Source organism: Vipera ursinii, assembly GCF_947247035.1.
Source record: "Vipera ursinii genome assembly, chromosome: 5".
Classification (NCBI taxonomy): Eukaryota; Metazoa; Chordata; class Lepidosauria; order Squamata; family Viperidae; genus Vipera; species Vipera ursinii.
In genome coordinates, this window is record NC_139518.1 from 55,202,035 (window position 1) to 55,219,112 (window position 17,078).

At 38.7% G+C, this 17,078-nt stretch overlaps 1 protein-coding gene across 1 annotated transcript in view; it reads right to left on the minus strand.

The window, feature by feature from the left end:
• GFRA1 (GDNF family receptor alpha 1) overlaps positions 1-17,078 on the minus strand; it is a 291,272-nt gene that overhangs the window by 163,441 nt on the left and 110,753 nt on the right. The window lies entirely within an intron of this gene.

The following is a 17,078-nucleotide window of genomic DNA, read 5'->3' on the forward strand; positions in this document are numbered from 1 at the left end:
GCATACCTGGTGTATGCCCTTACTTTGATGATGTCTTGATAGCTGGGAAAAATGAAGAAATATTAGCAGAGCGGCTAGAACAGGTATTGGGAAGATTTAGGAGGGCTGGATTGAAATTAAAAAAGGAAAAATGTTGCATTGGGGTTAAGTCCACTGAATTCCTTGGATTCAGGATTGACAAAAATGGAATTCATCCTACCCCTGATAAAATCAAAGCAATTAAATTGGCCCCAGAACCTAAAAACAAGGCTGAACTACAAGCCTTCCTTGGCTTAGTAAACTTCTACCATACATTTGTGCCACACAAAGCTGCCATAGCAGAACCCCTCCATAGACTTTTAGATAAAAAGACCCCTTGGCAGTGGCTTAATAAACATAGAGTGAGTTTCCAAACTTTAAAGGACATTCTTTCCAGCCAATCAACAGTAACCCATTTTATTGAAAATAAACCAATTTATTTAGCATGCGATGCTTCACCTTATGGTGTGGGGGCTGTTATCAGCCACTTAGACAACCAAGGTATCCAAAGACCAATCGCATATTATTCCAGGACGCTAACCAAAGCAGAGCGGAATTATGCTCAGATAGACAGGGAAGCATTAGCAATCGTGGCAGGAGTAAAAAAGTTCTATGATTACCTTTATGGTAGGAACTTTACCATACTCACTGACCATAAGCCCCTATTGGGACTGTTTACCACAGATAAACAGACACCCCAAATCATGTCTCCCAGAATGCTGAGGTGGTCCATTTTCCTCTCAGCATATTCATTTTCTCTCCAACACAGACCGGGCAAAGACATGGGACATGCTGACGCCCTTAGCAGACTGCCATTAAACATCACTGAGGATGACCCTGCCCCTGTGGGACAAATAATGTCCCTATTGGACATTCCTGACTGGCCGTTAACTGCTAAAGACATAGCTGTGGCAACAAATAATGACCATACTCTAAAGAGAATTATGGCCTGGGTCCTTAGTGGGTGGCCAAATACTAACCCGGATGCCAAGTACATTCCTTATTTTAGAAGGAAAGATGAACTGTCAGTTCATTTGGGATGTATACTGTGGGGAAACCGTGTGGTCATTCCCGAAATCCACAGGCCCTCAATTTTATTAGAGTTACATGAGGGGCACCCGGGAATAGTACGTATGAAGGCATTGGCTAGGAGCCACTTGTGGTGGCCAGGACTAGACAATGACATTGAAGAATGCGTTACTAATTGCTATTTGTGCCAACGTTCTAGGCCTGAGCAGCAACACACACGTACGCATAAGTGGGAGTTAGCCAGAAATCCTTGGTCCAGGATTCATATTGATTTTGCTGGACCTTTCCAAGGGTTAACCTTCCTGGTAGTAGTGGACAGTTTCTCTAGATGGCTAGAGGTAGTACCCGTCAGTTCATTAACCTCAGGTAAAACAATACAAGTATTAAGGGGCCTCTTTGCCACTCATGGGTTACCTGATGTAATTGTGTCAGATAATGGGCCCCAATTCACCTCTGTTGAATTCCAGGATTTCCTCAGGGCCAACTCGATTAAACACAAGACATCAGCACCCTTCCACCCGTCCACCAACGGCTTGGCTGAACGAAATGTGAGGACCACTAAAGACGCATTAAAGAGAATCATCCGTGGTGACTGGCATCAAAGACTGGCCGAATTCTTGCTGACCCAACATACGACCCCATGTACGGCTACCGGTAAAAGCCCAGCTGAAATGAGGTGGGGAAAGAGACTAACCACCAAATTGGACAGATTAGACCCTGACAGACTTCTACCAAGTGCGGAACTGGACATTCCAAACAGATCATTCAAAGTGGGGGATTTAATCTGGGCCAGGAATTATGCACAAGGGGACAAATGGGTCCCAGGGGTGGTTACTGAAATATTGGGTCCCTTGTCTTACACTATTGAGGGGGAAGGGAATAGGATCAGCAAAAGACATATAGATCAGCTAAGAAAGAGAACTATTGGCTGTATGCCAGTTGAAGGGGATCAAAGTATACACGGGGGGAACTTTGCATCAAGGCTTATTGATAACATCACGCCAGATAGTGGGGAAGCAGAAACGCAAAATAACCCGTCCACAGGTAACCAACAACAACATAGTCAAATTGACTGGGAAATGCCCCCTCGGAGTAGGCCAGCAATAGCTGATCTTCAAACACAACAACATCCACAAAGTGTTAACAGAGAAGCGTCAGAGCCAGTTAGCCAAGAGTCCAGGTCCACCAGAGTAAGCCAGCCAAGCAGACAATCAGATAGGAATAACTCTAGTATCCATAGCAATAGATACCCGTCAAGAGTCCATAGGCCACCCAAATATTTAAATGATTATGTACATAAATAACAACAACTGGGGGGTAAGGGGTGTTGTGTCTGTAAATAGTTTGCAACATGGAAAATAGCAGGTTGCAAAAGCAGGGTTTTGAAGCGGGAGATTCCGGTGCAATCATTGGTTAAAGTAACAAGAAGCGGGAAAAGAGTGTTTGATGATTGGTTACAGTTCAAACAGTTCCACTATAAAAGCTTGAAACATTTGACAGTTGTCAGTTGACTTATGTGTATTCAATAAACTCTTTCATTGTGAACCACTCTGAGTCCTCGTCTATCAGAACCAAACAGAAACAATCTCCACCAAATAACTCTTACTGAAAAGGTAACTGAAAAAATGGTGAAATTGCATATATCATATTCAGTTTTATAATTTAAGAAAGGGAATCATTATGAATTGATGTAGCTACATAACAGTTAAATCACAACTGGATATCCAAGGTGCATATTATTAGTTACATATTACAAGAATGTGGTTCTTAATCTACTCTGCCAGCCCAATTCCATAAATTGATTTTTGAAATATGAGGAGGAGAATGTGAAAAGCAAGCTTTTAGAACTGATGGGTACCAAAATAAAGTCACTGAAGTTAATTGATGAAATAAGAGCAGAGAAATGAAAAACAGCAGGCCATAGTGAAAGACAAGAGGGAAGCAATTTAACCATTAACCAATTTCATGCATCACTCATATTATTTCAAATGTTTGTAATAATCAAATGGGTTGCAATTGATACCATAATGTTTGAATAAATGTGATAATGAATGGCCCCACTGTTCAGTATGTAAATGTCTGCTGAATTGAAATCCAGGTCATCAACCTTCCATATCTAATTTCAAAAATGAGAAGTGCTGAGCTCAAAAATAATTTAAAATTGAAATCTATCATTTCTGACTATGGATTCATAATCATATTGATGTCAACTGCAGCAGTTCTCAGTGGTAAAATAGTGACATTCTGGCTTTGTTTTAAATTATTATTATTCTATAGTTCCAGGACTAAGCTAGGGCCTGTGTGGAAATTAACATTCGTAAGACAAAATGTTGACAGATTATAGATCAAAACTAGCAGAGATAGTAAGATCACTTAAATTATTTATAATTTAGCTGAAATGCTGATTGCTTTTTATGGAAGAATGCATATGTGCAGAAAGGAACCAACTTTATACGTTTTGCCATATATATTCTCCTTCTATTATACAAACTTTTGCTTACTTGGCTTATATAGCAAACTAGAATTTATATCACAAACCTGAAGTAACATTTCTAAAATCATCATCATCAACAACAATAATTCATATTTATTTCAGATGTACAGGAGGACAGGGGAAGAGATGGACTCTTTTCCTTTGTGAAATGGTAGAAAATACATTGCTTGAGAGTTATGTTGCCATGCAATCTTTAGCTTGGCAAAAACAAAAAAAGGAAAGAAAGTATTATATGTTGACTGTACTGTAGTGGGTTCTGGAGAGTAGGAAGGATGCCAGGCCGATGAGTACAGCATAACAGCTCTTTATTAGGTGGAAGTGACCGTACTGGGGAATAGGGGCTACCTGCACTATTTATATAGCTGGCCAGTACCTGGTCAGATACACAGCCAACCAATAGGATTGAACCTCTGTTTCCCGCCAAAACTGCTTCCCGCCAAAACAGTTACAGTTCAGCGCCTCCTGGTGGTGACTCTTAACAAGTGCTTTAGGTGTTCCTAAAAAGCCTAATACATAACATTGACATTATTGTTTTTGTTTAATATTTGTTGTATAGACCTTATGCTGTCTTTGGCTTATCTTCTGCTTCATTAAACATTAGCTATAAGCTGTTAACTAGTTATTCTTCAGCCCTGAGGATAAGATGGAGATATTACCATTTTATTTTTTCTCATCTTTTATCCTTAAAATACAAACAGACACATAGAAAACTGATAGCAGAAAAAGGCCCACCGGTCCACCAAGTCTGCCCTTTGAGTTTTTCATTTGTGTTTTTTTTATTTTTAATTTAGTACACTAATACTTTTTAATTATTAATTTATTTTTTTATTTTAGTTTATTTTTTATTTGTTGATATTTAATTTTTGCTGGATTATAGACATGTGTTTATCCCAAACATGTTTAAACTCAGTTACTGATGACTCTCCCACTACCTCCTCAGGAAGGTGGTTCTAAACATCTGTTAATACTTTCTAACATTACTTTTGAACTTTTCTCCTGTCAGTTTGAGGTTATGCCCGTGTCCTCGGTTTTTGTTTAACATTGAAAATATTGCCTGTTTGCTATGTCTGCTATTTTTAAGCAATACTTGAGTTAACCAAGTACCCAAGAAATACTCCCTTCTATTTTCAAAATTTCCTGATGGAAATGACACTATGACAATATTTGTCTCCAACAATTATCCTGAAAATTATTTGCATCTATCATAGCCCCACTCATATTCAAGGATTTGAAAGTAGAAACAATACTATTAATAGTTATTGCTTTTTTGCAATTAATAAACACCTTTTTTATATTCTCGGCTAACAGCCTAAAGTATAATATAATAATTTTAAGCAATTGAAAACAGATTAAAGCAACTAAAACTACTAGAACAACACCAAGGGCTTTTGAAAGAAGAAAGGATTATGGAGTGGTTTTCAAAGCATGAGACAGAAACAGGGGAAGACCCTCTTCCTCAGGGTCAATAATAAGGACTCCAAAGAGAAGACAATGGCTTGTCCTGCTAATGTTAAATGGTATGAGGTGGAAGATTTGTTCTCCAAGCTTGTGGGTGTTTCTGAATGTTTCATTACCAGTCTAGGTAACATCTTCAGCAGAATTTAGAGGATCTCAGTGTTCTGTTTATAAGAGCTTCAAGTGTGGGTGTGTCAAGTGAGAGTCTGTGATGGGTCTTGTGACTTGACACACCCACACCAGAAGCCCTTATAAACAGAAGAACACTGACACCGACATCCCCCTGATGAAGATGTTACCCAGCCTGGTAACAAAACATTCAGAAACCAACCTACAAGCTTGGGGAACGAACCTTCACTTTCATCCTACACCTGAGGTACAGATATTTGCCACTTAAACAGGTATATCGCTAAGTGGGTTCGTGCTAGGACCCTGCAAATCTCTTTTAAAAAATAGCTCCCAATGTAAGTTAGCCTTCTTTCCAAACCTTAAAGCAACAATAATCTTCGCAAGCTGATTCATGTAGTTCATTCTTAACTATTTTTGCTTGCATGTTCATGCACACCCACTTTGTTTTGCTTATGGTTTAAGTGTGATCTACAACTGAAGAGGTGTGCACACAACCTGGAAAAGCTTCTGAAGTGGTTTTGCTAGAGCTGCCACATTTTACAGGAATGCGAATGCTTCGCACAGTCCTAGTTACTCTGTCCCTCAATCATGCAACAAACAGTTTAGTTCTAGGCTGCTGAAAAGCTTCACTATCAATTTCCATGATTTTTGCGAGTTTGTGAGTTAAAGCACAGAAAAGAAAATTTCTTAACCAATTTGTTGAGAATGAAAAGGCACCCTGCCCTGAAACTGACTGAATTGTTCTCTCCAGTACACACACACATACACACAAACAGAAACACACACACACACACACACACACACACACACACACAGAGAGAGAGAGAGTGAGAGAGAATGGAGAGACAAAAAGAGGGAGAGATGTTTGCAGAGGACAAAGAATTTCTTTGTGATTTCCCCCCTTCTCCAAAAGAACACTCCCTCCTATTTTATTAACTTACACAATATCTGGTTATACACAAATTTCTTCTCATGAAGTATAACAGATCCAAACTATATCCTCACAAATATATAAGGAAGATGGATTTTAACTGTACTATTTCTAACTGGTATAGTGGTGCTTATTAGGGTCGTACCCCCCACCCCTTTTCTCAATCTCATTTTCTGAAATATTCTATTTTTCAAGGTTTTGGGGATTTGCTATAATTCAGTGCATAGTTTTATCAAAGTTACATGTTTATAGATATCTATAGATAAATCTTTAGAATATCTTTGTAAAGAGCCATGTACCAGTCAAGCTCAACTACTGCAACCAGACCAATTCTTCATTTATATTCCAAATACTGGTAAAGTCACCAAGCCAACGAAGTTCAATTCAGCAACCCTATAGTTCTTTGAGGGAACAGCACATTTTATCTTACTCCCAGAAGAACCCTAAAAACTATCTTTCTACCATATTTATATTCTAATCTTTTTGCATTCCCTTATAAAAGCTGATAATTAGAAAAGTGTCTTTGATGGTCAGAAGCAGTGTAGGCATGGTGTGGATGAATCACCAGCAATACTAATCTTGTAAGAGTGTTAAAGGTCTCCTGAGACAGTAAGAGAAGATGCTAAATCTACCCAATATTACACTTTTCTCCACTAATCCTACAAAATTAATATTAATTTTTCATGAAAAGGAGGTTAATTATACATTTATTTCTGATTCAGGCATATTAGCTTACTTTAGCATAACAGCGCTGAATATTTCTCCATAGAAAGTGATATCGTTCCACTTCAGCATTAGATAAAATAGTTCTAACAACTGGGACAAAGTGGACTCCATTATGAGGATTATCTTAAACTGTAATACAGTGTACCGTAAATATATTTTGACCATTTTGGTCTTAAATATTGTTTTACACGCTAAACTACTTCATGTTTCCTCCATATTTCCTTAACAATAGCTTTAAACAGTTCTATGTCTGCCAGATCTGATTCAAGATGTTGGCTTTCTTTGGCTGGATATTATTAAAATAATAACTTGTGTAATAAAACAGTGTTCTTTCCTTAAATATGTTACAGTAATTAAATGAACATAACTGGGCAACTTTGCAAAATACTACTCACAGTTTGAATGATTTATGACATAACTACATGTTTTAATATCCTTTTTGCATTTTATTGGTTATCATGAATACATTGCTTTGCATTATTTAAGAAAACATGCTTGGGAACTGCAGAAGCATGAAATAGATCTAATAGCCTGAATATGAACATTTCCCAGAAGCATTTTATGGGGTCACTCAGCCACTGCTCTGGTGATATCAAGCCTGTTTTCATTTGTGATATACTGCCACAGCAGTAGCTAGGTGATGCTATAAATTGCTACTCTGGAAATGCTTTAAGCCAGATCAGTTTTCATATGGTAGAAATAAGCAGCATTCTAAATTTTCAAGGGAGAGTGCTGTGAACCCCCTCCACATAGGCGTCAGGAAGGGCATCCAGCCAGTAAATGCTTAGCTTCACCCAGTCACTCCAACTCTACCCCAAATTAAGGCACTGCAGGATCATAAAAAGAAAATAGAGTCACATAGCTGATCCACAGAAAGCTGATCCACAGAATGAAAGGAAAAATATCCTGTCTTCATTCCCAAGTATTCAATGAAGAAAACAAAATAAATGTATCTCAGTGGTACTTAATTTATCTACTTATTTAGCTATTTTATATAGTGTCCAAGCCCAACAGAAGCTTATCATAATATAATCATTACAATAAAGGTATCAATTAAAACCACAAAAAAGAGCTGCTAAAGGCCCACTTCTGCTCTAATTTCATCCTTAAACTATAAAACAGAGAGATGATCAGCTAATGCCAGCAGCAAATTATTTAAGATCAGATCTACCAAAAGCATAACCTGCCAAAGATCTAATAAGAGACTGGGGGGAAAGTTTTAGGTGATAACATCAAACATTCCGGATGATTGTGTTTACTTGTGGTCATGAAAATTTTAGCAATTAAATTCATAAGAACTATTTGTGGTTTTTTAGAGCAGAGGTCCGCAACCTTTTGGGCACCAGGGCCTGGTTCCGTGGAGAGAGGTTTTTTCCACGGACCAGAGGGAGTGTGGTTTTGTGTGCTGCCTGCATCCTGTGGATGGGGCTTTTCTTGTTGCGGATGGGTTGCTGGCAGGCCGCGGCCTTGTACTGATGCACGGACTGGCAGTTGGGGACCCTGATTTAGAGACAAAATTCTAAAATTAGCACTCTTAATCCCTCCCCCACATACACATACATATTGAAGTATTGATTTACTCAGTTTGATTTGCCCTATTTAAAGCTGTTAACCTTTTCCACATAATATTTTCTTTTGAGCTATAACTTGGATTTTGATGTCATTATATATGGGGAGAGATGAATCTCTTCCCAAACCCTTAAACCAAGGGTCCTCAACCTTGGCAACTTTAAGACTTGTGGACATCAACTCCCAGAATTCCTCAGCTTTGCTGCCTTTAAGGCAGACCCCTGCCTTAAACTACAAACTTTCTTTCACTATATGGAAGACCATATAGTGGCCGTAACTAGGGGGGCTTTCGCCCAGGTTCGCCTGGTGCATCAGTTGCGGCCCTATCTGGACCGGGATGCCCTGTGTACGGTCACTCATGCGCTCGTGACCTCTCACCTGGACTACTGCAATGCTCTTTACATGGGGCTTCCCTTGAAGACCACTCGGAGGCTCCAACTGGTACAGAATGCGGTCGCGAGAGTTGTCTTGGGAGTTTCCCGGTACTCCCATGTTACACCTTTGCTCCGCGAGCTACATTGGTTACCAGTTGTCTTCCGAGTGAGGTTCAAGGTTTTGGTTATGATCTTTAAGTCCTTACATGGCATGGGTCCAGGATACCTCGAGGACCACCTGCTGCCGGCGTCAACTCCCCTCCACCCTGTGCGTGCCCACAGAGAGGGCCTCCTCAGGGTGCCTCCGGTCAGGGAATGTCGACTGGTGGCCCCCAGGGGGAGGGCCTTCTCTGTGGGCGCTCTGGCGTTATGGAACCAACTGCCGGTTCAGCTCCGGTTGGCATCGGACCTTCGCTCCTTCCGGCGCGGGCTGAAGACCCACTTATTTAAACTAGCTGGTCTGGCCTGATGGGGAATATTAGGGTTTTTTAATAGGTTTGTTACTGTTTTTATTGTTATTGTATTTTAATTGGGCATTTCTTTAATCTCTTTTTAATTTTTGTATTGTTATTTATATATGCCCTGTTAACCGCCCTGAGTCCTTCAGGAGAAGGGCGGTATAGAAATTGAATAAATAATAATAATAATAATTAACATCCTATTAACATCATTGCACCCCTTCATGGATTACTGCCTTGTCGTGGCGAAGGGGCTTGCGTAATTCAATGAAGCTATGAGCTATGCCATGAAGGGCCACCCAAGATGGACAGGTCATAGCAGAGAGTTCTGACAAAACGTGATCCACTGGAGAAGGAAATGGCAACCCACTCCAGTATCTTTGCCATGAAAACCCTATGGACAGTACCAAAAGGCAAAACGATATGACGCTGGAAGATGAGCCCCTCAGGTCAGAAGGCGTCCAATATGCTACTGGGGAAGAGCAGAGGGCTAGTACTAGTAGCACCAGAAAGAATGAAGCGACTGGGCCAAAGCCGAAAGGACGCTCAGCTGTGGATATGTCTGGTGGTGAAAGGAAAGTCCGATGCTGTAAAGATTTTTTCTCCATAGGAACTTGGAATGTAAGATCCATGAATCAAGGAAAGCTGGACGTGGTCAAACAAGAGATGACAAGACTAAACATCGACATCTTAGGTATCAGTGAACTAAAATGGACAGGAATGGGTGAATTAAATTCAGATGACCATCAGGTATACTACTGCGGGCAAGAATCCCTCAGAAGAAATGGAGTAGCCTTCATAGTCAATAAAAGAGTAGGAAAAGCAATACTGGGATACAATCCTCAAAATGACAGAATGATCTCAGTTCGAATCCAAGCCAAACCATTCAATATCACAGTAGTCCAAGTCTATGCCCCAACCACCGGTGCTGAAGAGGATGAAATAGACCGGTTCTATGAAGCCCTACAGCACCTTATAGAACTAACACCAAAAAATGATGTCCTTATCATCATGGGGGATTGGAATGCTAAAGTAGGAAGCCAAAAGATAACCGGAATAACAGGCAAGTTTGGCCTTGGAGTACAAAATGAAGCAGGGCACAGGCTGATAGAATTTTGTCAAGAGAATACAATGGTCATAGCAAACACTCTTTTCCAACAACCCAAGAGACGGCTCTACACATGGACATCACCAGACGGTCAACACAGAAATCAGATTGACTATATGCTCTGCAGCCAAAGATAGAGAAGCTCTATACAGTCAGTAAAAACAAGACCAGGAGCTGACTGTGGCTCAGACCATGAGCTTCTCGTTGCAAAGTTTAGGCTTAAACTGAAGAAAGTAGGGAAAAGCACTCGGCCACTCAGGTATGAATTAAATCATATCCCTGTTGAATATACAGTAGAGGTGACAAATAGATTTAAGGAATTAGATCTGATAGACAGGGTGCCTGAAGAACTATGGACAGAGGTTCGCAACATCGTACAAGAGGTAGCAACCAAAACCATCCCAAAGAAAAAGAAATGCAAGAAAGCAAAATGGCTGTCTGAGGAAGCTTTGCAAATAGCTGAGGAAAGGAGGGAAGTGAAAGGCAAGGGAGAAGAAGAAAGATACGCCCAATTGAATGCAGAATTCCAGAGAATAGCTACAAGAGATAAGAATGCCTTCTTAAATGAACAATGCAAAGAAATAGAAGAAGACCAGAGATCTTTTCAAGAAAATTGGAGAGATGAAGGGAACGTTCAATGCAAAAATGGGCATGATAAAGGACCAAAATGGCAGGGACCTAACAGAGGCAGAAGAGATTAAGAACAGATGGCAAAATTACACAGAAGAACTATACAAGAATGAGCTTAATGTCCCTGATAATCACAATGAGGTGGTCACTGACCTCGAGCCAGACATCCTAGAATGTGAAGTGAAGTGGGCCTTAGAAAAGCTGAGCAACAACAAAGCTAGTAGAGGTGACAGTATTCCAGCTGAGCTATTCAAAATTTTAAAAGACGATGCAGTAAAAGTGCTACACTCAATTTGCCAGCAAATTTGGAAAACTCAACAGTGGCCACAGGATTGGAAAAGATCAGTTTACATTCCAATTCCAAAGAAAGGCAGTGCCAAAGAATGTTCAAACTATCGCACCATTGCACTTATTTCTCATGCTAGTAAAGTTATGCTTAAAATCCTACAAGCTAGACTTCAGCAGTATGTGGATCGAGAACTACCAGAAGTACAGGCAGGATTTTGAAGAGGCAGAGGAACTAGAGATCAAATTGCCAACATACGCTGGATCATGGAGAAAGCTAGAGAGTTCCAGAAAAACATCTACTTCTGCTTCATTGACTATGCTAAAGCCTTTGATTGTGTGGATCATAACAAACTGTGGCAAGTCCTTAAAGAGATGGGTATACCAGACCATCTTATTTGTCTCTTGAGAAACCTATATGCGGGCCAAGAAGCAACAGTGAGAACTGGACACGGAACCACTGATTGGTTCAAAATTGGGAAAGGAGTCCGGCAAGGCTGTATACCTCCTTGCCTATTTAACTTATATTCAGAGCACATCATGAGAAAGGCAGGGCTAGATGAATCAAAAGTTGGAATTAAGATTGCCGGAAGAAATATCAACAACCTAAGATATGCATATGACATCACTCTAATGGCAGAAAGTGAAGAGGAATTGAAGAGTCTCTTGTTGCGAGTGAAGAAGGAGAGTGCAAAAGTTGGGTTGAAACTAAACATTAAGAAAACCAAGATCATGGCATCCAGCCCTCTCAATTCCTGGCAAGTAGATGGGGAAGAAATGGAGGTAGTGACAGATTTTATTTTCCTGGGCTCCAAGATCACTGCAGATGGGGCCTGTAGCCAAGAAATTAAAAGACGCTTGCTTCTCAGGAGGAAAGCCATGGCAAATCTAGACAGCACACTAAAAAGCAGAGACATCACCCTGTAAACAAAAGTGCGTATAGTCAAGGCTATGGTCTTCCCAGTTGCAATGTATGGCAGTGAAAGCTGGACCATAAAAAAGGCTGAGCACCAAATAATTGAGGTCTTTGAACTCTGGTGCTGGAGAAGACTCCTGCGAGTCCCTTGGACTGCAAGGCAATCAAACCGGTCAGTCCTAGAGGAACTCAACCCTGACTGCTCTTTAGAAGGTCAGATCCTGAAGCTAAAACTCAAATACTTTGGCCACCTAATGAGAAGGAAGGACTCACTGGAGAAGAGCCTAATGGTGGGAAAGATTGAGGGCAATAGAAGAAGGGGACGACAGAGAATGAGGTGGCTGGATGGAGTTACTGAAGCAGTAGGCGTGAGCTTAAATGGACTCCAGAAGATGGTAGAGGACTGGAAGGCCTGGAGGAACGCTGTCCATAGGGTCGCGATGGGTCGGACACGACTTCGCAACTAACAACAACAACAACATCACTGCAAATATTAGTATTTTTACATCAAGCCACTGATTTTTGGGTTTAGAAATTAGAATATATGTTAAATATAGGCAGAATGTTGAGAAGATGTAGCTAAGAGAATACCACCATTCATAGATGCTTTATTTTGTTAGTTATGACTATTGTTTGAAATAAAATATTAAGGGCATCTTAATATAATAAAAAATGGAAAACAAAAACATTGCAATACTATTTATCAGACAGAATGCTGATAAAAAGAGCTGTGCTTAATATAATATTGCACACTTTCTTCTAGCAGTTTTAAATTCTGCAGATTTTCACTCTCAATTAAATGAATCCAATTCAAATTTCCTGTGAACAAATGTAATATCCAACCTACATAAAAAGGTACTAATTAATTCATTTGCTGCTCCATCCAACAGAGCTTTGAAACTATTCTTCAGCTTAATAGCTAATACATTTTAATTTTTTGAAAAACATTTATTACTGCCTCAATTTTGATTTTGCAGTATGTTGTGCACCACTTTCTTCTTAGAGGCACCAAAATGAAATGAAATATATTTTGTTTTAGCATTCTGAAATCAAATGAATAGGTTTAATTTAAGAAAATGTCTTGCTGAGGACAGGCATCCAAATGAATTATATTGTCTTCCTTAGTTCTATTACTTGGCCAGTGTTAATCTCTTAATGGAATGCCAACATAAAACACAGCAATAGATTATCAAAAGTGACTACTCAGAGCCATAAATTATTCATATGAAAGGTCATGCACTAGTGATAGTGTAAACTGAAGTTGAAAAATATTCATGTAAAATTTTGATATATTTTTAAATTATTTATCTGTACAAATATTTAAAACAAAAAAGTTCTTAAAAATTGGAAGGATACATCCTTCACAAATATTCATAAATTCTCTCTGTAACTTGGTTTGAAAATGTAGCCTGAACATGTAAATATTAGTATTTAAATGTAAGTTTTATTTGTTTTGTTAATCAAATGTAATAAAAATAATGATTTTTTTGAAGCATCAGCCATGTTTCCTGCACACTGAGCGGCAGTGTGCATTTTACTGAGTAACCAGTACATTTCCTTCCTTGTAAGTCAAAAGCCTATATGAAAGACATTTCTATTTTATGTGTTAGATTTATATTTTGCTTTTCTTTTAGAAGTTCAAGGTTCTTCCTTTCCCAATGTTTTCACTTCAACAATTCTGTAATATAGCTTAGCCTGAAGAAAATTCATTGGCCCAGTCAGGTTTCAAGCAATCTCTCACCAAAACATTCAATTAATAATACATACTAAATTGAAGAAGCTACATCTAATCATTTAATGAACATAGTTCACGTTTTCCCAAGCCTGTGATTAATCCAAAGCAATTTTTATTTTAACTACAGCAATTATTTTTATTATAATTTTATTAAAAGTTTAAATTACAATCGTAAAAGGTAATACAAACTAAAAAAGAAAACAATACAAGAAAGCAGAAGAATAAGAAAACCCTCATTACAAATATAACAGTTTCACAATCTCTTTAGTCTTTCTTAATTAACAAGTATAAAATTATTCTTCCCATAATTCAACTTTTAACTATAGACAAATCCAACAAGTAGCATCTTCTCCAATTCAGGTCTCAAGAAAAAGTCCAAACAGAACCTTAGCTAAAGTAGTATTTTTTCCCCAACCTGTAAATACTTAGCTGTGAGCAAGTCCATTTAAAAAGCATAAAGTGGTCCAGACGTCCTAGCGTGAACAAAAACATGACATGACAAAAAAGGACAATTTGTCCTTCAAACAGAATAAGCTCACCAATATACCTTACTTTAAATGGAAAAACAATTAGGTAGAAAGCTCATTTAAATTCTAACAAATATATCAATTAATTTATTCAGTGAATCTGGCTTATCCATTGACTTTGCTTATCAGAAGGTTACAAATGGTGATCATATGACCCCAGGATATTGCAACCATGATAAATACATACCAATCGCCAAACATCCAAATTTTGATCATGTGACCAAGAGGATCCTACAATGGTCATGTGAACAACAGGCATAAGTCAGTGCTGTTGTAACTTTGAATAGTCACTAAACAAACGATTTTAAGTCAAGGACTACCTGTATAAAGTAAACACGACTCAATCCACAAACTATTTGATCTGGTTCATTACTAAATAGTATAAAATAATTTTGTACACTTCTAGGGAATTAAAAAATGGCAAAGATCATAATCTGGAAGTGTTTGGAATCTTACATCTAGATGAAATAATGGAATTTATGCAACCTATGCACACACCAGCACAAATAAATAGAAAAACCAACTCAGAAGAGATATGCAGTGTTTTAGAAATAATTTGGAATGTTCAAAGGAGCATAAACATTGCACATATAACTTGGGTTGCAGACACGTGCAACCTCTGCATTCCCATATGCTTCAAAGAACATTTTACAAATTACTTCTGAAGAATGCACAGCCTACTACTCAGTACAAATCAGGGCCTGTGGGATATGACTGTAGCATATACCTTGCAGTCATAATAATAAACTCTCTAAACACACTATTAAAAAAATTACCAAGAATACCAACCAAGTTTGAATACTACAAATATAGAAAACATTTGACTGTTTCTAAATATTTTTCTGATTACACCTTCTTTCTGACCTTTTATTACATTTATTACATTCTCTTAAACAGATATCATAGAATGCTATCCCATAAAGAATTTTTCATAGTTTATTTTTAGTTAGACATTTTCATTTTCAAAATCCATAACATGGGTAGAGGAAAGTTTATGGGGAAGAAGCAGCAATGTTGATGTATAGAAAGGGCGGGAGATAATATGAAAAGAGAATTAGACCATTGTTAAGAAATATGCAGTTATTTCTATAGTAGATTGAGAAACATTAAACAATTTGCTATTTAGCATGATGCATAATGGTACATTCAAAACCTTATTATGTATGTGGTACAGTACAATAATAAATACTCATTTGTGCAGACATTCTTCTTTGATTCGGTATAAAAATTAAATTAAATAAAATAAATAAATAAATTTGTCTTAGGAAAATAATCAGATTAGGACCAGTGGCCAAAAAAAATTGGCATTACCTATTAGGGAACTATTCTAAATATCCTTATCCCTAGGACAGGGGTCCCCAACTCCCAGTCCGTGGACCATCACAGGGCCATGGCATGCCAGAAACCGGTCCGCACAAACAAGCAAAGCCCCATCTGCGGGATGCAGGCAATACATGAAACCACGCCCCCTCCGGTCTGCAGAAAAACTCTCTCCACGGAACCGGTCCCTGGTGCTCAAAAGGTTGGGAACCTCTGCCCTAGCACACATTTGTCTGACAAGCACAAGCAGAAGTTTTGGAAGGCATACACTAACCTATAATTTTTTTTTAAAGGTGGGGCACATTTTTCCACGTATCTCCTAACATTTGGATAACTACAGAATATTTAATAAATATAGCATGTACATGTACTGAGACTGAGTTACTGCATAAAATTGAACAGGAGGCGATTCCTGCAATATTAATTTACACTTTTATTTGTCTGCAGATGAATCTATGATGTTCTTACTAGAAAGCGAGGCCGGGTTTTTTTCCTCTCTCAAGATGTTTTCTGCTGTGTACAATTCAACCACTTTTAAATATCTGATTGTTGAATTGGTTCTGTCACAATGTTATCCTGAAATCCACCACTTGCTTTGTCTTTCCCCCTCATATTTTCAAATAGTTTGAGGGGAAAAAAAGAGAAGAGACATACTGTAACTATGAAAATATCTATTTTTTGCCAATCATCCTGTATGACATAATCTTAAGGTTTTTACACACTATCAATTGCTGCCATGATGCCATATCCAGAGCTTTCTTTTCTTGAAGACAATGCTTGTCCATTTACTGTAATTCATTTTATCTGATCAGTTATTGTTTCATACACTAACATATTGACCAAAGCTTTTACAGATGTTTTTGGGGCGTAAACATTTGCCACTACATTATCAAAAGAAAAATCTAAGCATTCTATCTACTCCTTTAATTATCAGGCACATTTCACATGCACACAAAGTTGAAATAGAAAACCAATTTGGGGGTGGGTGGGTAAAAAATAATGCCTAAACATTTCCATTGCCCTTCTGGTAGACATTTAAGTCTATCCCTGTCATGAATTTTCAGGTAGAATCTTAAATGATCCTGTAGTACAGGGGTGTCAAACTCAATTTCATTGAGGGCCGCATCAGCATTGCCGTTGCCCTCAGGGGCCAGGTGAGTGTGGCTGGAATGTGTATGGCCTACTGGGTGGGCATAGCCAGCTCTACATCGTTTGCGTCAAGGGTGCCTATGGGGGCCTGGGCAGGAGTGGGACAGATCTGAGGGTCTCTGGCAGAAGGAAATGGGACCGGGACAAGTGCCAAGGCATGGTCCACTGGAGGAGCCTCACTATTCCTCTCAGGCTATGTGGGGGGCTGGATGGTGGCACAAAGGT